Genomic DNA, 20,997 nt, shown 5'->3' with positions numbered 1-20,997 from the left:
TCCGAATTTGGCCTTAACTCCAACCATTTCAACACACTTTATTTGGTCACCATTGACCATTTCTCACTTCCAATTAGGTCCAAGACATCATTTACAAGTTTTTCACATTTTTTGTCTCTAAACCTAATGTCCAAAACCCCAATTCACATTAATTGTTGCATTTAACCAAATCCAAGCATCTCAACATCACCTCCACATTCATATAAGCTTGCCTACACTTATTATCCAATCAAATTCATGCACTACCATAGCAAATCCTAGCTGATCAAAATCCATGTTTAGTTCTCCAACAATTAATTTCATTTCATTTTAAGTATATTTCTAGGTTAATTGAACTAAGAACATAAACATTTAACTAAAATATTTCAAGTTTAGATTACTAACCTTTTCTTGAATTTCCAATCTTCAAATCTCTATTTTTCTTCCTTCGTTTTCTTCTTCAATCTACTTTTCAAGTTGCCAAAGTAGGGTATATCAAGAATTTTTGGGGATTTAATGGAGAATTTTAGGGTTTGTGAAGCTTTAAATTAAGCTTCAATGGAGGAAACAAGAAAGAGATGAGAGAGGAGAGAAGTGGACGGCACATTTGGGTGAGGAAGAAGGAAAGCTGATTTTCTTTTCCTTTTTATGCATTTTTATGCCTTTAAAAATGTTTTTGACTTAGTCAATTTAGGTAGGAAATTTAAAATGAATTATGACATCAGGATGATGTCATAAGGGTGATGCAAGGTGATGTAATAAACTTTTTTCTTTTTCTTTTTCTTTTGTATTTATTTTTCCATTAGCTATTTAATTTAATTCCTGACTCCAAAATTTTCTTTTCTCCGATTTTATTTGACAGTTAGGTCAGGAGTCAGCTCTAGGGGTCAATTGACCAAATTGCCCCTCACCGGTTTTACCCTGTTTGCAAATAATTCAATATTTCTTCTGGATCTCTGACCTAATTATTTGACTGGCTTAACAACTCTTTTTCATGATTTTTTCTTATCCACTATGTTCATAATGGTCCTAAGGACTGCGACGTCATATTTTACGATTCGAAATTTGAGTTTAAATTGACTTCGCAGTCGTTCCCGAGAAGGTCACCCATCGCTGTAACTCTCGGCTCGTTTAACTTCTTACGTTCTATTTTTCTTATTTATACTTAACTAATTGACAATTACTAATTATTTATGTTTATGGCTTATCTAGTTATCTTAAGTGTGGTTCCAATCCCCTTAATTGTCCGGACCGACTCCGGTCATCGGAATAGTGAAATATACCAGGCTATGCAAATAGGGGTGTTACAATTCTCCCCCCCTTAAAATAATTTCGTCCTCGAAATTTTACCTGGTATCAGTCTCTGAACAGTTGTGGGTGCTGTCTCCTCATATCCTATTCATGCTCCTAAGTAGCTTCCTGGCCTGGATGATGGTTCCTTAGCACTTTAACAAATACTATTTACCCATCGATTGCTTACCTCGTGTGCCAAGTTTCTTATGAGCTTCTGTCATAAGTTAGATTCAAATTCATTTCAATTTTTAAAGGTAAGCAAATCTGTGTGCTAATGGATCTGCTTTTCTAGGATCTCGTGTGATTCTATGGGTGAGAACTTAGTTTTACTCTTTTTTTATCAAATCTCTTAATCATTTGATGTAACCTTCAGCTTAGTTTAGAATATTTTAGTCTTTTCTTGCTGTTGGTTTAGCAATTATTTTCTTTTGTGGTCATTTTTTTCTTGGCCATAGGTCCATAACCATTATCTTACCATCTCCATTTATGACCAAGGCCTATGTGCCATTTTGCACTATCTTGTTTGCTTTGGTTTAACTTATTTCATTCTTGATAAAATAATTCGGAATATCGTTACACATCTTAAGTAAATTGCTTGTCTTGGTGGCAGTTCCTCATCTAGTATTTTTCTCATTTCTTACTGTTCTATTTATTTTTATCTATCGATATTCTATAGCTTATTTTGCACTGATGTGTAGTTATTATTGTCTTTTGTACTGAACTATAACCTTTCAATATTCTAACTTTAGAGTTTTAAATCCCATGTTAGGATTTTCAAACTCCTTTCCAATCAGAAAACTTTATCTTATCATAACTGTACTAAAATAGATGTCGTTTGCAACTATTCTTATTCTTGTGTATTATTGGGTAGTACGTAGCTTTACACAATAAATCCCAAGTCAGTACTGTAATCTGCAGCTTACAACACAAACATCAAGAATATTGCATAGTTACTACGATACATCCCAATAGAACAAACTTCCCTATATCTTATTTCTTTCAAATTCACTAATATCTTGAACTTATTTTGATTATGGTGCCCACTGACATCTATCAGTAGTAATACCCTTACCCGTATCTAAGGTAGCTATATTACTATAACTTACTTTTAGGTTCTCTTTTCTTCCATAATTAGGCTTACTAATTAACTTTACAAATTCTTGTGTGCTAGTAAATACTTTTCACTGACAAACTCTTCCAAAATTAATTTTAAAAAGACTAGTCACTAACATATCAAAATTTTTTTTTTGTTTGTTATACATATTCATATCTTAGTCAAGAATCGAGAAAATACTAGGAACCATGTCAGAAGTTTCATCCTCGTTCCTCTGTCGCATAGTGTATACTCTCACTGGAGCATCACCTTGTCCTGGTTGATTCACAATACTCTGACTTCCAAGTTTACTACCCCTACCTCTGCCTCTACCTCTACCAACTGTTGGTAAACTCTTCGGGGTAGAAACTTGAGCTGATCCTTTTGACGTGGTAAATGATCCATAATGGCATGGACTTATGCAATCCTTAGCAAAATGACCAGTCCCTCCACAATTGAAACATGCTCCTATAACTCTATAACATACTCCACTATGTGGTTTACCACAAGTCTCACAAAGTCGATCCGACAGCGTTTTTCTGCGTGTCTGTTGAGTTTGCTGATCGGATTGGGATGGTTTCTGTTTAGATGATATACCTCTACCCGATTCGCGCTAGCTAGATTCTCCAAAATGTTTTCTTTTCCCAGACCCACTCTCAGTAGCTTGACCAGTAACCTTTTCAGTTTTCTCTTTCTCTTGTGTACTCTTTTTCATTGCCCATTCTGATTCTATCCTTTCTAGTTCCAGGGCTTGTGAAATCAATTCAAAAAAATTCTGGTGTCGGAACCCTACCACTTGCATTCTCAAGCTAGGCCTCAACCCAGCCTCAAACCTTTTACATCTGTCTTTGGGGGTGGAGACTAAGCTTCCAGCATAATGGCTTAGCCTTGAAAAGTCCCGCTCATACTCTGCTACAGTTCTATCCCCTTACTTCAACCTTAAAAACTCTTGCAGCTTCATCTCTACATAAGTATCAGGGACACACTTTTGCCGAAATTCCCTTAAAAAGTCTGCCCATGTGAGGACTGGTGGCTCTACCAGACTGTAAGGGATGGTCTTCCACCACTCATATGCATCCCCTTGCAGAAGTGATACTGAATATTCGAACTTCAACTCTTTAGCACACTGTAGTTTTCTGAAAACCCGTTCCATCCTCTCTAACTAATGTTTTGCTTCCAGTGGATCCACTGTTCCTTTGAATTCTATAGCCCCAAATTTCATTAATTTCTCATATTACCGAGCCGGAGGCTGTGGTTGTGCTACAGTTGCTTGTGTCTATGCTTGAGGTGGCACATTTCCCGCCATTTGTTGAAAGAACGCAGCCATCTGATGTGCAAACTAAGCAGGGAACTGCGATGCTTGAAAAGGAGCTAGAGTGGCTGACCCACTCACATTTTGGAGTGCTGGGGCTTCTCCTCAGGCCTCAGCCTCGACAGATTGCTCTACGGAATGATCTCCCTCCTCCATTCATTTTCCAGAAATCTTCTACTTTCTGATAACAAACACAAGGAGGTTGACCTCCGTTAGTGCATATTCATGATGTAAATATATCATATATATCGAACATTTGAGCAGTTGTATTTACCAATAAAATATTTCAAATTCACAATTCAAAATTTATTTTAAAACCTTGCTCTGATACCACTAAACATGTCACACCCTACTCCTCGTAAGATGTAACATGTTCCCGTAGTACACCTAATGAATTACTGTACTTCACCTACCGGTAACCCATTAAATATACTACAAGGAATTTTAAAACAATTTTCGTTCATTAAAAAAATTGATGGGTAAAATTTTTTTTCAAATATTAATAACTTTCCTTTAGAGTCCAAACATAAATCAAATTTTTGGATATTTAAAATCTCTGCAATTTTTACAAAAATTTCGACAGAGTGCCATCTGTATTTTGAGAAAACAGTTCTTCAAAACCTGAACATAGAAACACTCCCAATATAATTCTCAATCACAAGTCCATTTGCAACCACCAAAATTCAAATCAACAGCAATAGCAACACTTCAATTTAAAATCTAAACTTCAAATCAAGAATTAATATCTCAAAAAATTTCATAACTCATGCACATTGCATTTTAAATCATTAATTTACAATCATAAGTTAATTTACAGATACAAAATCTCAAAAATAATATTATTACAATTTCATCTATACAACTACTCAAATTACAGAGATACATATGCATACTATCATATTTACATCAACTAAACTACCAGGGTATTGACAAATACCCGTACAAAAATTCTTCAATTGTGCTTTTCTCTAACTGTGGCAGCTCGCTTTGCTGCTATGTCCTTTTCCCTATCTACGACAGCAAGTTAAAGCTATCGCTGAGTATATAAATACTCAGTGGTGCACAATAAAGCATAAAATGCATAATATAAAACATTTATGAACAAATCATCATTCAAAAATCTCATTTTCGCATTTCACAATTTTTTTTTTCTCAAATCACATTTATAACAAATCATAAATTTTAAAGCTTAATATAGCACAACTTGATCAAACAATTTAATAAACATAGTATTGCCAAACAATAACACAACTTAGGCCATGACATAAAATTTATGAACATGCTGTGTGTACATCACGACTAGGCAAACACCCCCACTAATCGAAATCAATAAGGGAGGTGGCAAGCTAGCTAATGAGTACTCATCCACACTCACCCCTCAGACTGGGAAGCAAGAGAGGGAGGAAACTGATCAAATATCATACTCACCCCACAAGTGGAGGAGGAACATATTAATATTACCATGCCAAGTGTGAATAAAAATAATTTAAATCAAATTATTCAAACATTTCATACAATTCACAAATCATATTTCATTCCAAACTTTTCATTTACAAAGTAGGCAACACACTATTTTTCAAATAAGATTTTCAAAGCCATAACTAAATTTAAAACCATATTGTTCAAATATTTCATACAAATCAATAATTAATTTTTATTCCAAATTTTCATTGTAAAATAGGCGACAAAACATTCTCGAAATTCATAATGAACAAAAAATTCACAATGTATAACAAATTAATTTCCATTATAAAAACTATAATTTAAAAATTTTTGTACACAAACTCAGACTTAATCACCTCTAGACCTTCCGGGTCTTTTTTAGCAGAAACACAAAATTTATAGTATTTCAGTACCTTATTTCACAGTAAATCCAATAATTAATTCATAAATACTTAATTCTAGCCCAAATATGCTTAAACTAACATTCTTGGAAATTTTCATTTTAGAGTTACTATCCATGGTACTATTCAAGTCAATTTGTTGACTTTCTAAGGCTTAATAGGTATGGGAACTTCAACTTCACCCACACACCACATTTTAGTTACCAAACTTATTGGTTTTGGTCATTTTCTCAAATTCTAAGTCTTTTAAGTAAATTTGCAATTTTTTAATTTTTGTGTCCTAAGTTGCACTGTTCCATTGATCACTTTACTGTTATAATTTGGCAAAACTTCCTCCATAGAAAATGTTTCCTATTGTCTTAAGTTTATTCTCCTTTTTGAATCACTCCAATTGGAGTTTTGTAGCTCAAGTTATAGCCATTTGAACCATGGTTGCCGGATTGGACTCTACCCAGTTTTCTGGGCAAATTTTGGTTCTGGCAATTTTAGGTCACCAATTTTGGGTGGCCAAATGACTTGGTTAATGACATAATTTGGGTTTGTGTTCATCATGAAAGTTTTAGGTCTATATCTCATCTATCCACTGGTAAAATTTTAGGTCATTTAGACTTGCCTAACTCAAGTTATGGCCAAATGAACAAACACTATTTATTTGGTCAGTTTGTACAGGGATAGACTGCGATTTTCCAAGTTTGTTCAATTTATTCACTAGGTTTTGGTCACTTTTTGGGCATGCTTCCTAAATGAAAATCGTGTCATTTAGTGTCTATTTTCATTCCCAATTGGACTCGTGAAATTTCTTTTTTGGTCCCTTAAAGGTAACTTGGTCATGCTGCTGGCAGCATGACCATACTCAATCCGAATTTGGCCTTAACTCCAACCATTTCAACACACTTCATTTGGTCACCATTGACCATTTCTCACTTCCAATTAGGTCCAAGACATCATTTACAAGTTTTTCACATTTTTTGGTCTCTAAACCCTAATGTCCAAAACCCTAATTCACATTAATTGTTGCATTTAACCAAATCCAAGCATCTCAACATCACCTCAACATTCATATAAGCTTGCCTACACTTATTATCCAATCAAATTCATGCACTACCATAGCAAATCCTAGCTGATCAAAATCCATGTTTAGTTCTCCAACAATTAATTTCATTTCATTTTAAGTATATTTCTAGGTTAATTGAACTAAGAACATAAACATTTAACTAAAATATTTCAAGTTTAGATTACTAACCTTTTCTTGAATTTCCAATCTTCAAATCTCTATTTTTCTTCCTTCTTTTTCTTCTTCAATCTACTTTTCAAGTTGCCAAAGTAGGGTTTATCAAGAATTTTTAGGGATTTAATGGAGAATTTTAGGGTTTGTGAAGCTTTAAATTAAGCTTCAATGAAGGAAACAAGAAAGAGATGAGAGAGGAGAGAAGTGGACGGCACATTTGGGTGAGGAAGAAGGAAAGCTGATTTTCTTTTCCTTTTTATGCATTTTTATGTCTTTAAAAATGTTTTTGACTTAGTCAATTTAGGTAGGAAATTTAAAATGAATTATGACATCATGATGATGTCATAAGGGTGATGCAAGGTGATGTAATAAACTTTTTTCTTTTTCTTTTTCTTTTGTATTTATTTTTCTCGACTCCAAAATTTTCTTTTCTCCTATTTTATTTGACAGTTAGGTCAGGAGTTAGCTCTAGGGGTCAATTGACTAAATGCCCCTCACCGGTTCGACCCGGTTTGCAAATAATTCAATATTTCTTCTGAATCCCTAACCTAATTATTTGACTGGCTTAACAATTCTTTTTCGTGATTTTCTCTTATCCACTGTGTTCGTTATGGTCCTAAGGACTGCGATGCCACATTTTACGGTTCGAAATTTGAGTTTAAATTGACTTTGCAGTCGTTCTCGAGAAGGTCACCCATCGCTGTGACTCTCGGCTCGTTTAACTTCTTACGTTCTGTTTTTCTTATTTATACTTAACTAATTGACAATTACTAATTATTTGTGTTTATGGCTTATCTAGTTATCTTAAGTGTGGTTCTAATCCCTTAATTGTCCAGACCGACTCCGGTCACCGGAATAGTGAAATATACCAGGCTATGCAAATAGGGGTGTTACATTTGGAGTTTTGTAGCTCAAGTTATGGCCCAAAGACCACAACTGGCTGGACTGAAATTTTTCCAGAATTTCTGGATTGACCAAATCTACAGTACTTGAAACAGTGACTGCAACTCATTTTTTGAATATGTTCTGGTTATAATTTGGGTTAGGTTTCTTCATGAAAGTTGTTGGTCTATATCTCAGCTTATTGCTGGTAAAATGTCAGGTCAATTGGACCTTTCTACACTGAGTTATGGCCAAAGGACCAAATACTATTCATTTAGTCATTTTGCCTAGGCAGAATACAGGTCACCTGGATTAGGGCAATCTTTTGGTCCACTTGGTTTAGTTTTCTGGGCATGGTTTCTTCACCAAAGTTGTGTCATTATGTGTCTAGTTTCATGTCCAATTGGCCTTGCACCAATTGAACCTCTACAATTCAAGTTATTGCTACCCAAACCTGCTGGACTCATGCCTAATCCTGTAGGTCACCAAGGGCAGCCACACCAAACTCCAATCCCACTACACAATTCTCTTCATTTTTGGTTTAAGCAGAACCAAATGGTCACTAATTGACCTTTAAAACCTACTTCCATCATCACATGGTCAAAGTCTCATTTTTCACCCCAAACCCTAACTCAAACATTACAATTCATGCATTATCATTGCATTTCTCCAATCCACTTAAGAAAGACATATTGTGGGTAGGCACACTAGCATTTTAGCTCACAAAAATCATCACCATATTACCCTAACCAAGGCTGCTAAAATTTAGGGTTTACATACAAATGGTATTCAATAATTTTCCTTTGTAATTTACACTCATTCAAAGTCCTTAACATGAATTTAAAGTAAAATTCATGGTTAAGTCACTAACCTCTATGAAGTGAAGTTTCCCCACTTACTAGGGTTCTTGTTTTCCTCTTCTTTTTGCTCCCAAAAGAATCACCAAGATGCAAGAACACTTTTTGTGTTGGGAGTATAGGGTTTAGTGGGGTGAGAGCTAAGGAAATCAAGCTTTGAAAAAGCTTGCTAAGGTTGGCAATGGTGGATAGGTCACGGCAAGGAAGAGATGAGGAAGAAGAGTTCTGATTTTTCTTTCATTTTTCAGCCCACTTGTCTCTTTTAAATAAGTTTATGCCATGTGTCAACATTGGGCTGGTTGGGAAAACTTTAATGACATCATGATGATGTCATTATTCTATTTTCTTTTATTTTCTCATCTTTTCTTGTCTATTTAATTGCAATTAAATTTTTAACAACATTTATTCATATTTTATGTTGTATAAATTATTTATTTAACTGGACAAGTTGGCCAAAAATCATCTCTGAAGATGAAATGATCAAAATGCCCTCCGTTTGGCTTAACAAGCTAAAATTGTCTGTACCGATTGAAAAATTTTTCTTAGCATTTCCTTGGCATTCTAATGTCAAAAAAACCTCAATGACCATTCTCTGGAGTCCTAAAAATTATTTTATAATTTTTCCCCCGGGTCTAGGGCTCCTAGTTGCGAGAACTGTAACTTCTCACTAGGTTACCCATCGCTAGGGCACCGGCTTATTTAACTTGGTTGTATTTTATTTCTAAAATTTTTTCCTAAATTTTTCTTATTAATATTTGAGTTAATTATGGTTCCTCACTTTAGTTTAAATATTTTTCCGGACGTTCTAGCTATCCGGACCGACACTGGTCACCGGAACAGTAGAATGTACAGAGTTGCTACAAGGAGATTGTTACATTACCATAACTGGCTGGATTGACCGGTACCCAGAAATTCTGGGCAGAATTGGTTCTGCCAGATTTGGTGTCTTGACTTTGGTGGACAATTCCATTAAGTTCTAGTCAAGATTTGGAGTTATGTTATTCATGAAAATTGTTATAAATTGTCTAATCTTTTCATTGATATAAAATTTAGGTCATTTGGACATTTCTACACTGAGTTATGACCATTTGAACAAATACTGTTCATTTGGTCAATTTCCAAGACTAACAAGTTGGTTACCCGGATTTGGTCAATTTATAGGGCATCCTAAGTTTGTTTCCTGGTAAAGTTTCTTCACAAAAAATGTTGCATTATATGTCTAGTTTCATGTCCAATTGGCTTTGCACTAATTAAAACTACACCACTCAAGTTACAACTGCCCAAGATACCACATTTTGCATTTTATTTTTGTTGGCATTGATTGCCAAACTCAATTCCTAGCCTCCTAGGTTTTATTTCAAATTTTCAATTTTTGTGTCCTATATTTACTATTCCATTGGTCTAAGCTACAGTGATAATTTAACTAACTTATCTTCATCAAAGTTGTTCCTTTATGTGTCTTCTTTAATTCCATTTTTGAATCACTCCATTTGGAGTTTTCTAGCTCAAATTATGGCCATTTTACCATAACTGGTTGGATTGACCTGTACCCAGAATTTCTTGGCAGAATTGGTTCTGCCAGATTTGGTGTCTTGACTTTGGTGGACAATTCCATTAAGTTCTGGTCAAAATTTGGAGTTATGTTCTTCATGAAAGTTGTTCTAAATTGTCTAATCTTTTCATTGATATAAAATTTAGGTCATTTGGACATTTCTACACTGAGTTATGACCATTTGAATAAATACTGTTCATTTAGTCAATTTCCAATACTAGCAAGTTGGTTACCCGGATTTGATCAATTTTTAGGGTATCCTAAGTTTGTTTCCTGGGTAAAGTTTCTTCACAAAAAATGTTGCATTATATGTCGAGTTTCATGTCCAATTGGCCTTGCACCAATTGAAACTACACCACTCAAGTTACAACTGCCCAAACTTGCAGGACTCACATCCAGCCCTACAGGTCCTATGAGGCAGCATACCCAACCTCAAAATCCAAAGCCACAAATCAAATTCATGGCATACACACACCAATCAAAATATAACTTAAACATATTCATCAAAAACCATTTCTAAGCAAATTTAATTCAACTAAATCAATAAATTTCAAACCTCTCTCATGGCTACTTTATTTTCTTAGTCTTCATACACATACATTTTCTTTAACTTTCTTGTAATTTCTTACTCATTTAAGTCTCTAACATGAAAAAGAAAGAGAGATGTGTGAAAATAAGCACTAACCTTGTTAGAGCTCCAACTTGAGCTTATAAACCTTCCTTTTCTTTCTTATGTTTTGCTGTCCAAGTCTTGCTCTAGTGGTAAGGGTAATTTTTAGTGAAGGGAGGATGAGGTTTTATGGTGGTTTTGGGTGGAAAGCAAGCTTGGGATCATGGCTTCCATGGAGGTTTTCTCTCTCTCTCTGTCTCTCTCTTCCTATGTTGGCTAGCTGGTTTGGGAATGAAGGAGCAGAACTTTGTTTTTCATTTTATACCATTTTATCTCTTTTTAATGACTTTAAGTATGCTTGTTGTGTTGTGATTGGTGGAGGCATGTTAATGACATCATAGTGATGTCAAAATTTCAATTTTCTTCATTTTCTCTTATTTTCTTTTCTACTCATTTTCAATTTAATTTTTAGCAATATTTATTCATATTTTATGTCATATAAATTATTTACTTAATTGGACAAGTTGGCCAAAAATCATCTTTGAAGATGAAATGACCAAAATGCCCTTCGTTTGACTTAAGGAGCCAAAACTGTTTGTATCGATTTTAAAAATTCTCCTAATATTTTCTTGGCATTCCAATGCTACCTAGGGCTCCGTAACTCTTTTCTGACGTCGTAGAAATTATTTCATGGGATTCCCCTCAGGTTTAGGGTTACTAGCTATATTCACCACAACTTCCCGTCAGGGTCACCCATCACAGGTGCATTGGCTCATTTAACTTCATTGTATTTCATTTCTAAAATTTTTTCTTAATTTTTCTTACCATTATTTGGTCTATTGATAACTCCTCACTCTTGTTTAAATACAATTCCAAACATTCTAGCTGTTCGGACAGACCTTGGTCACCAGAATAGTGGAACGTGCGGACTATCTAAAGTGAGGGTATTACATGAAAAGTTGCCTAAGTGAGGTAAGTTAGTTTCCAAGCTTTCTTCTTATACATTTATTGAATTCAAGTTTAAATAAGTAGAAATAATATGAAAAATGAAAGAATCATGCATGAGACTAAGGGTATGAAATTCAGCCAGCTATGGGGGGAGTAGGGTTTGAGGTGTTTTAAATAAATTGGACATGAAATCTAGTGTGTGTAATGATGTATGCATGATTAAGGTATTGAGATGGCATGAGTTGCATGAATTGGGAAGATGGAAGAATTAGGGTTTATGGAGAATTAGGATTTTGTTGTAGGTTACTCAATTGATGTTTGTAATGGTAAATCTTGGTCATTTGAAATGCCTTGAGTGTGAATTAGTATATAATTGATAAATGGAATTGATGAATTGGTAGTGTGCCATATGCTGGAATTCTGGACAGCTTGGGTCCAGTCCACTTAGATGGTTATAAGTTGAGTTATATAGCTCCAATTGGTGTAAGACCAATTGGAGATGAAACTTAAGACATAGGGCTAGAATTTTCATAGAGAGACCTTGTCCAAAAACTGAACATAAGTTGCCTTAAAATTTGCTTGAATTCGGAATTGGTGTTCTGGACCTGACCAGAAATGACCAAATGAATAGTACATATTCAATTAGGCATAACTCACTCTAAACACCTCTAAATTAGGTGATTCTTGAACCAATGGAAACTTAAAACATAGTAGAATACTTCTTATGCAGATCATAAACCCAAATTATGACCCTAACTTGGTAAAATTGCTAAGCAAATTTAGTCCATCAAATTTGCTTGATTCTAGACTAACCTAGAAATCCTAGATAAATAGCCATCCGACCAGTTTTGGTAAAAAATGCCATAAGTTGGGCTACAAAACTGCAAATGCAATGATTCCAAAGCTAAAATGTTCATAACACATAGAAATACAATTTTTGCATTTTGACCAGAATCCAGATCCTAAAGTAACTTAGGGAAATTGTTAGGAGAAGTCAGGACTTTCTAATATGGAATTCCTGCACTAGAATCATTTTAGCCATTTGACCCCAGGATAGTAATTAAACTATAACGTTCACTAGAAAATTCCAAATGGGATGAGCCAAAATGATCTAAAAACCTATGAATCAAGGCTACAACTATTGTTTAGGAGCCTTACTCAAATTATGGATTTAAAATTCTTAAAGTTAAATGCAAGAGCTGACCTGAACTTGAAATCCTGAATGTATAGGATTGATGAGTCTAGGTTGATTAAATTGCCATAACTCACCCTATATAGCTTCAAATTTAGTGATTCTTAAACTTATGTAACTATGAGATACAGAGGAACAACTCATATGAAGAACATTAAGCCAAATTATGACTATAACTAGTCCAATTAGCTTGATAAATTTGAGTTCCAGAATCTGCCCTAATCTAGAACATAATGGTCATTGGACTAGTACTTGGCAAATTGACTATAACTAGAGCTACAAAACTCCAAATGGAGTGATTCAAATTGGAAAATAAAACTAAGACATAGAGGAACAATTTTCATGTAGAACACTCATCAAATTATGACTATAACTAAGTTGAAAGTAGGTTCTAAAGTCAAGGTTCAAAACTGTCCATAACCCAAAATCAACTAGAAATTGGGAAGTCATTAGAATTTTGTTTAGTTAACTGTAAATGGGACTTAGAATGAGTATTAAAGTTTGATAATTGTGTGATTTCGATGGACAAAAAGACTTCTAAAGAAGGGAATGCTTAGGACAAATAAAGAGATCCATTTGAGATTTGTACACAACTAATCCTTGCTTTGTTTTTCACTTTGAATTTGATTTAAATGAGCTATTATAAATGAGTTTGAATTTTCCCCTTTGCATTTTGAGAATTTTAATTTTGTGAAATGAAATTTTGATCTTGAAAAGGCGGATGTTAGCCCCTTTTATATTATTATAGTACAGAGGTGGGCCAATTTTGAATAAAATTTGAAGTGTTTTGATGTCACACTTTACCTTTCTATAAGGCATAACATGATCCCGTAGTATACCTAATGAATTACCGAACTTCACCTACCAATAACTCATTAAATATACTATAAGGGATTTTAAAATAATTCTAATACATTTGAGAGTTTGAAGTGATCATAAAATAGTGGTTAAAGTGTCTTTTTAAAATTTGGTTAGATGTCATAAATTTTTTTTCTACATTTTTAAAATTTTACAAAAATTTTAGCAGAATAATGGCTATAAATATAAGAAAATAGTTCTTCAATATACCTGAAAAAAGTAATTTGCAATAATATCCAAATCCAACTCAACATTTTTAACATTTCACAATTCATTTCCCATTCTTATTTCAAAGAAATTAACACATAGATACAAAAGTAAATTTTTAATATTTACAACTCAAATATTAGAAGGGACTTCTTTATATAACTGCTCAATATTCATGATTGCATAAAAATATGTAACTGTAATTACATCAAAAAAGAAAATACAATGGGTATTCTTAATATACCCGGAATTGAGACTACAAAATGCTCCAATTTACTGCTCACCCAGTCTTCTATGCAAACTTCTCCTTACTCATACCTACGACAGCATAACAAGTTATCGCTGAGTATTACACTTAGTGGTGCACAATCATAATTTAATACTTGAGATAAACACAAATCACTAAAAATGTAATAAGAGTTCTCCATATTCATCCATTTATAAATCATTATTTAACATTCATATTTTCAAAAACATTTTATCAAAATAATTGTGACACTGCTTACCCGTCTACAGTATAGTCGAGCAAGATATGCCACACAGTGTACCGAAACATCATTCTTTATCTCAATTATTTTTATCCTTCCTTAACTTATTTCTTCATGGTTATGAAATGAAATTTATGAAATTTAACTTATTTAAGTCACTTATTGAAATTATAAATTCATTTGAGGTTCTGAAATTTTTATAGAAAATCCGACAGAGTACTGGCTAAAAATGGAGAAAAACAGTTCTTCGGAACCTGTGAAAAACACTTCCTATACATTTTCGATCATTCTCAAACTCCATTATATCAAAAAAATCTCAATATTTCTCAACCATTTCTCAAAAATTCTTCTATTTGTCATTCATTCATTTCACATGATAATCATGTACAAATCATAAATAAATATTCAATTTTCATTTATAAACATAAATTATAAATATTTACATTAATACCAAAATATATTACATGAGTCTCAACTATACATGAGAAAATAAAAGTTTAATTATAAAATACCAAAATGGGACCTAGTGTCCTATCAATGCTCTGAAGTCTGTGAGGTGACACGGACACTATGCAGAACTGTGGACGGCCTCACCCAGTCTGTGGTCTACTTGCCTCTCTGTCAGTCTCTCCAGAACCTACACATGGCAAAAACCAACGCGCTAAGCAATAATGCTTAGTGGTGCCAATAATAAAATAAAAAGAACTAAAAGAAAATAAATATGCAATGTATATATTGACGTCTCATGCAGATAAATTTTTGGTAATTATTTGTAGTCTATTTATTTGGCAATTGTTATATCAGTTATTTCATTAAATTATCAACTTGCATTTTTTATTGCCCAGGTAACCTATACCAAGTACCTCGAGCCGTCACACCATCGGTCACGTATGTATCTCCCGGTGTGCAACAGAACAGCTAATAAGCTGTAATAAACATTGGGCACAAGGCCAAGTATCACACTAATATCAGAATGGCTAAAAGCCATAAAATCACAGAATGGCATAACGCCATGTGCAGTACTACTAACTGAACCCTATTGGCATGCTAACCTATCCAAACCAATCTTACTAGGTGAACTAGGGCACATTACAAAGTTATTGATTGAATTTTCATGTTTTACATATAAGGTTACTATTCATTTTACTATTTAGGTCAAATTATTGACTTTTCAATGCATAATAGTTACATGAGTCCTAATTAAATAAATTTACCACATTTTGGTTCCCAAAAGTGTTAGCATTAGTTGTCAATCCATAATTCTAACTAATGGAGAATAAATCAAAATTTCAGTCTTTGGGAGCTAGAGTTCACTGTTCCATTAGGCCATTCTACAGTGAGAATTTGGCTAAGTGTTCTCAATCAAAGTTATTCTTTATTGTGTCTAGTTACATTTCACTTTTTGAATCACCCCATTTGGAGTTTTCTAGCTCAAGTTATGGCCTAAATACCATAACTGGCCAGACTATAATTTTTCTAGAATTTCTGGGCAGAATCAATTCTAGCAGTTTTGATGTCCTGATTTCAGGTGAGTTTTTTGATAGGTTATGGTCAAAATTTGTGTTTGTTTTCTTCATGAGAGTTGTAGGGCTATGTCTCAGCTTTCTATCGGTATAAAATTCAGGTCAATTGGACCTTTCTATACTGAGTTATGACCAAATGAATGAATACTGTTCATTTGGTTATTTTCCAGAGATAGCATATTGGTTACCCAATTAGTTCAATTTTTTAGGGCCACTTAGGTTGGTTTTCTAGGCAGGGTTCCTTCACCAAAGTTGTGGCATTATGTATCTAGTTTCACCTCTAATTGGCCTTGCACCAATTAGAGTTACACAAGTTCAGTTAAGGCTCTCCAAACACACTGGACTCTAAGAGTCTAGACTTCAACACACAAGGCAACCTACCCTTTCTAACATTCAATGACTCAATTTGTAACACCCTCACTGTAGCAATTTCGTACATTATACTGTTTCGGTGACCGGTGTCAGTTCGGATAGCTAGAACAACTGAAAAAATATTTAGACTAGAGTGAGGAATCATAAATAACTCAAATAATAATAAGAAAAATTTAAGAAAAATTTTAGAAATAAAATACAATTAAATTAAATGAGACGGTGCCCTAGCAATGGGTGACCATACGGGGAAGTATCGGTAAAAACAGTTACTAACCCCAGACTTAGGAGAAAATTCATGAAATAATTTTTTAGACTTCAGAGAAGAGTCATTGAGGTTTTTATGGCATTAGAATCCCAAGAAAAGGCTTAGAAAAATTTTTCGATCGGTACAGACGATTTTAGCTCAATAAGCCAAACAGAGGGTATTTTGGTCATTTCATCTTTGTAGATGATTTTTGACCGATTTGTCCAGTTAAGTAAATAATTTTTATGACATAAAATGTGAATAAATATTGCTAAAAATTAAATTGGAAATGAGTAGAGAAGAGAAGAAAAGAAAATGAAAGAAAATGCTAATTATGACATCATATGATGTCATTTTAATTTCTTCCACCAATCACAATTTATTAAACTCATTAAAAGGGATAAGGAAGACCAAAACTTGACAAACAATCTGCATCTTTAACCTTTAGGTAGCCAAAAAACGTAGAGAGAGAGAGAGAGAGAGAGGAAAGAAAACTCCATGGAAGCTTAAGGCAAGCTTGAGACAACCCACCAACTCACCTCCAAACCCTAACTTCTCTTCTTGAAAAATTGTCCCTACCACTAGAGCAAGCATTGAATAGCAATTTAAAGAGGAAAAAGAAAGGTTTTGGCAAGCTTGGGAGTAGCTCCAACAAGGTTAATGCCTATACTCACTTCCATATCTTTTAATCTTTGTTAGGAAGACAAATTAAATGAGAATTTGTTGTAAAATTGAACAAAATAATTATATTGAAGTGTGTATGAAAATTTGTAGCCATGAAAGAAGGATGAGATTTGTTGATTTGTATGACTTGAATTGTTTAGAAGTGGCTTGTGGTGAGATAACTTGAGTTAGATGTTGAACTATGTGTGTTGGATGTATTAGATGACATGAAAAGCATGAAATGGACACTTGGGAATTAGGGTTTATGAAAAAAATTGGAGTTTTGCTTATGAAATGGTATATTAACCTTGTAATGGTCAATTAGGGACCATTTGAATATGTGTGAGGAGGAATTGAAGTGAGTAAGGATAATGGAGTTGAGTTTAAGCATGCTGCCCTTGGTGACCTGCAGGACTGGTTGTGAGTCCAGCAGGTTTGGGCAGCCATAAATGGAGTTGTGTAGGTTCATTTAGTGCAAGGCCAACTAAACATGAAACTAGACACATAATGGCACATCTTTGGTGAAGAAACACTGCACAGAAAACCAAACCAAGTTGTCCTAAAAATTACCCTAATCTGGGTGACCAATATGTTGTCCCTGGAAAATGACCAAATGAATAGTATTGGTTCAAATGGTCATAACTCAGTGTAGAAAAGATCAATTGATCTAAAATTTTATTAGACGAAATCTGAGACATAGTCCTACAACTTTCATGAAGAACACAAATCCAAATTTTGACCATAACCTAGTCAAATTGCCAACCAAACTTAGGTCACCAAATCTGGCAGAACCAAATTGCCTAGAAATTCTGGGTACAAGTTAATCCAGCCAGTTATGGTAAAATGATCATAACTTAAGCTACAAAACCCCAAATGGAGTGATTCAAAAAAAGAAATGTAACTAGACACAATAAGGAACAACTTTCATGAAGACAATTTTATCAAATTCCTACTGTACAAATGACCAATGGAACAATAAAGGATATGAAATCTGAAAATTTTGAATAACATAAGATAAGCTTTGAAGTGGTATTGGAAATCAATACCAACAAAAATAAAATGCAAAATGTGGTATCTTGGAGAACTTAGGTTCAATAAATTTATTATGTATTAAAAAGTCAACAATTTGAGTAAATAGTAATGTGAATAGTAGTACAAAGACACAAAGTGTAAGAACTAAAGTGGTAGAGAAAATTAAGGTATGAAATTTGGAATCCATGAAATGCTTATGGATTACTTGGAATAGAAATAGTAATTTACCTAAATGACTTAATGAACATTTAAGTTATGTGAATATATAATTAAGATTTGTATTCCCATTACTAGTAGGTCTAATAAAATATGAGTGATACCACTTGAATATGAAATGAAATTAACCTAGATGGATTATTGAGACTTATACTCCCAACACCAATGGAGTTCATAATATATTAGCAATACAACTTGAAGTATGAAATGTACTTTACATGAATAGATTGTTGAATGAATAAATGTGATAAAAGTGTCATTTGGGATTTAGGTTTCCATCAAGAGAGAAATGAAAGATGCTTTGAATGTGAATAGTACATGAGATTAAAAGAATGTGAATTGTAATTAGTATGAATATTACGATGAATGCATAAATTACCTAGAAATGTGAATTTGGAAATTATGTTTCCATTGTAAACAAAATTAGAATGCCATAAAAATATAAACGAAAAATATAATGAAATAATGAAACATATAAACTCTTAATGGTACTATATGCCCATGTATTGCCTAGACACGTGTGTCAAATTGGATAAATTGGCATGCCAATAGGGTATTATTTTAGTAGTACTGTGAAAGGCTTTATGCCTGTACTCATGGCTTTATACCAATATTCATGGCTTTATACCAACATTGGCTTTATACCTGTACTCATGGCTTTATACCCGCACTCATGGCTTTATACCAACATTCATGGCTTTATACCAACATTCATGGCTTTATGCCAATGTTCATGGCTTTTATGTCCGATTATGTGTTATCATGGCTTTTTAACCATACTAACTGCATACATAGTTGATGTTCTGCGTCCCATGGTATGACGGCTTGAGGCACCATGGTGTCCAGTGCCAACGACCAGTTATCCAGTTTAGTCAGCCTGTCATAGGTTACCTGGGCAGAAAAATTTATTGAAATAAGTTAAAAATATTAGAAACCAAATAAATCAATGAGAAAAATCCAAAAGGTATTAAACTAGTATTAAGAATTTAATTATTACGAAATGATCCACAACACATAGAAAATATTAAGAGAGTAAATGAAGGACTAGCAAAATAAGCATAACATAAGTAATTATTAGAAATGCATCCTCCATAATAATATAAATATAAACTAAATATTTAGATTTATTTATATATTATATAAATGATTATTGTAAACTTATGACAGAAGAGATTCTAGAGAGCAACATAAATGACAAAAAATATACTGTATGGCAAATTTCATATGAACCCAGTAAAATTCTTGAGTATAGAAAATATGCTCCAATTATTTTGTATACATTATTCCTTGTTATATTATTGCACCACTAAGCAGCAATGCTTAGCGCGATTGATTTGTTTCCTCGCGCAAGTATTGAAGTTAAAGCCCAACGAATACTAAACAGAGATTTTGGAGTCTGATCTGTAGAGTGTTTAAGGTTGTCACCTCCTCAGCAATGCATGTAAATAGGGTTCATATAGATCATATTATGTATTTTGTACATTATAATTAGTTATTATTTGTAATGTAAACTATGAATTGTATGTTGAAATATAAATTATGAAACTATAATTAATTTGTAAATCATGTAAATTATGAAATTATGTAATTATTTTGTAAATTATGTAAATTAAGGAAATTTGAAAATTTTGCTTATGTAATTTGAGAATGTTTACATATGAATTGAGTAGGAATAGATTTGTACAAATGAGTATGTGAATTACAAGAATTGAATGTGAGATGAATATGATGAGCATGAATGATATTTTTATTGTAAAATATTGTTGAAATTTCAAGCAGGTGAATAGTGAAATACGTCAACTGATTATAAAATAGGGGAAACTCCACTGGTTTCTCCATGGAAAAATAATTGATATTAAAATATAACGAGATCAATTTATTAAAGGAATAAGTAATATAAGATAAGGTGCTCCGACACCGAATGTAGCACACTTTGCTTAGCTACACTGTAGTCGGGTGAGGGGTGTTACACAATTCACTTCATATTAAGTTTAAAACTTACCAAATGATCACTAATTGACCATTAAAATGTTCCTACACCATTGTAGGAGCAAAACCTCTATTTGCTCAAAATCCTAATTTCTCAATTTCTCTATTCTTCCATTAACTTACAATTCAATGTGGTAAGTGTTAAGTTCATATCAAAGGGCAGCTTATATACTCATTTAATCCAAAGAAATCATCAAAACCCTCATAAGTCCATGGCTGCCAAAAATGCGGTGACACTTCAACATGTTTATTTTTGATGGAATTTCACATATCCTAGTATAGTTTATCATTATAACAAGAAATTTGAACGAATGAGAAAAGGAATTGGGCACTAACCTTGTTAGAGCTAACTCCCAAGTTTGCAAAACCTTCCTTTTCCTTCTTTTTTTAGCTGGCTAAAGATAGTTTAAGGGGTGAGGAAGAGGTTTTTTGAAGCAAGCTTAAAATTTTATGCTGATTTATCAAGAAATTCCTAGTGAGAAGTTTGATAAAAAAATGGTGAGAGGAGAGAAGATGGGAGGCGGCTGGTTGAAGAAGATGGGTAACAGAATTCATTTTTCTTTTTTAACTAATTTTATCTCTTTTTAATTGGGTTATAAAGTGTGTGTTACAATT

This window comes from Hevea brasiliensis, chromosome 10, assembly GCF_030052815.1.
Source record: "Hevea brasiliensis isolate MT/VB/25A 57/8 chromosome 10, ASM3005281v1, whole genome shotgun sequence".
NCBI classification, from domain to species: domain Eukaryota; kingdom Viridiplantae; phylum Streptophyta; class Magnoliopsida; order Malpighiales; family Euphorbiaceae; genus Hevea; species Hevea brasiliensis.
This window is presented reverse-complemented; position numbering follows the sequence as displayed.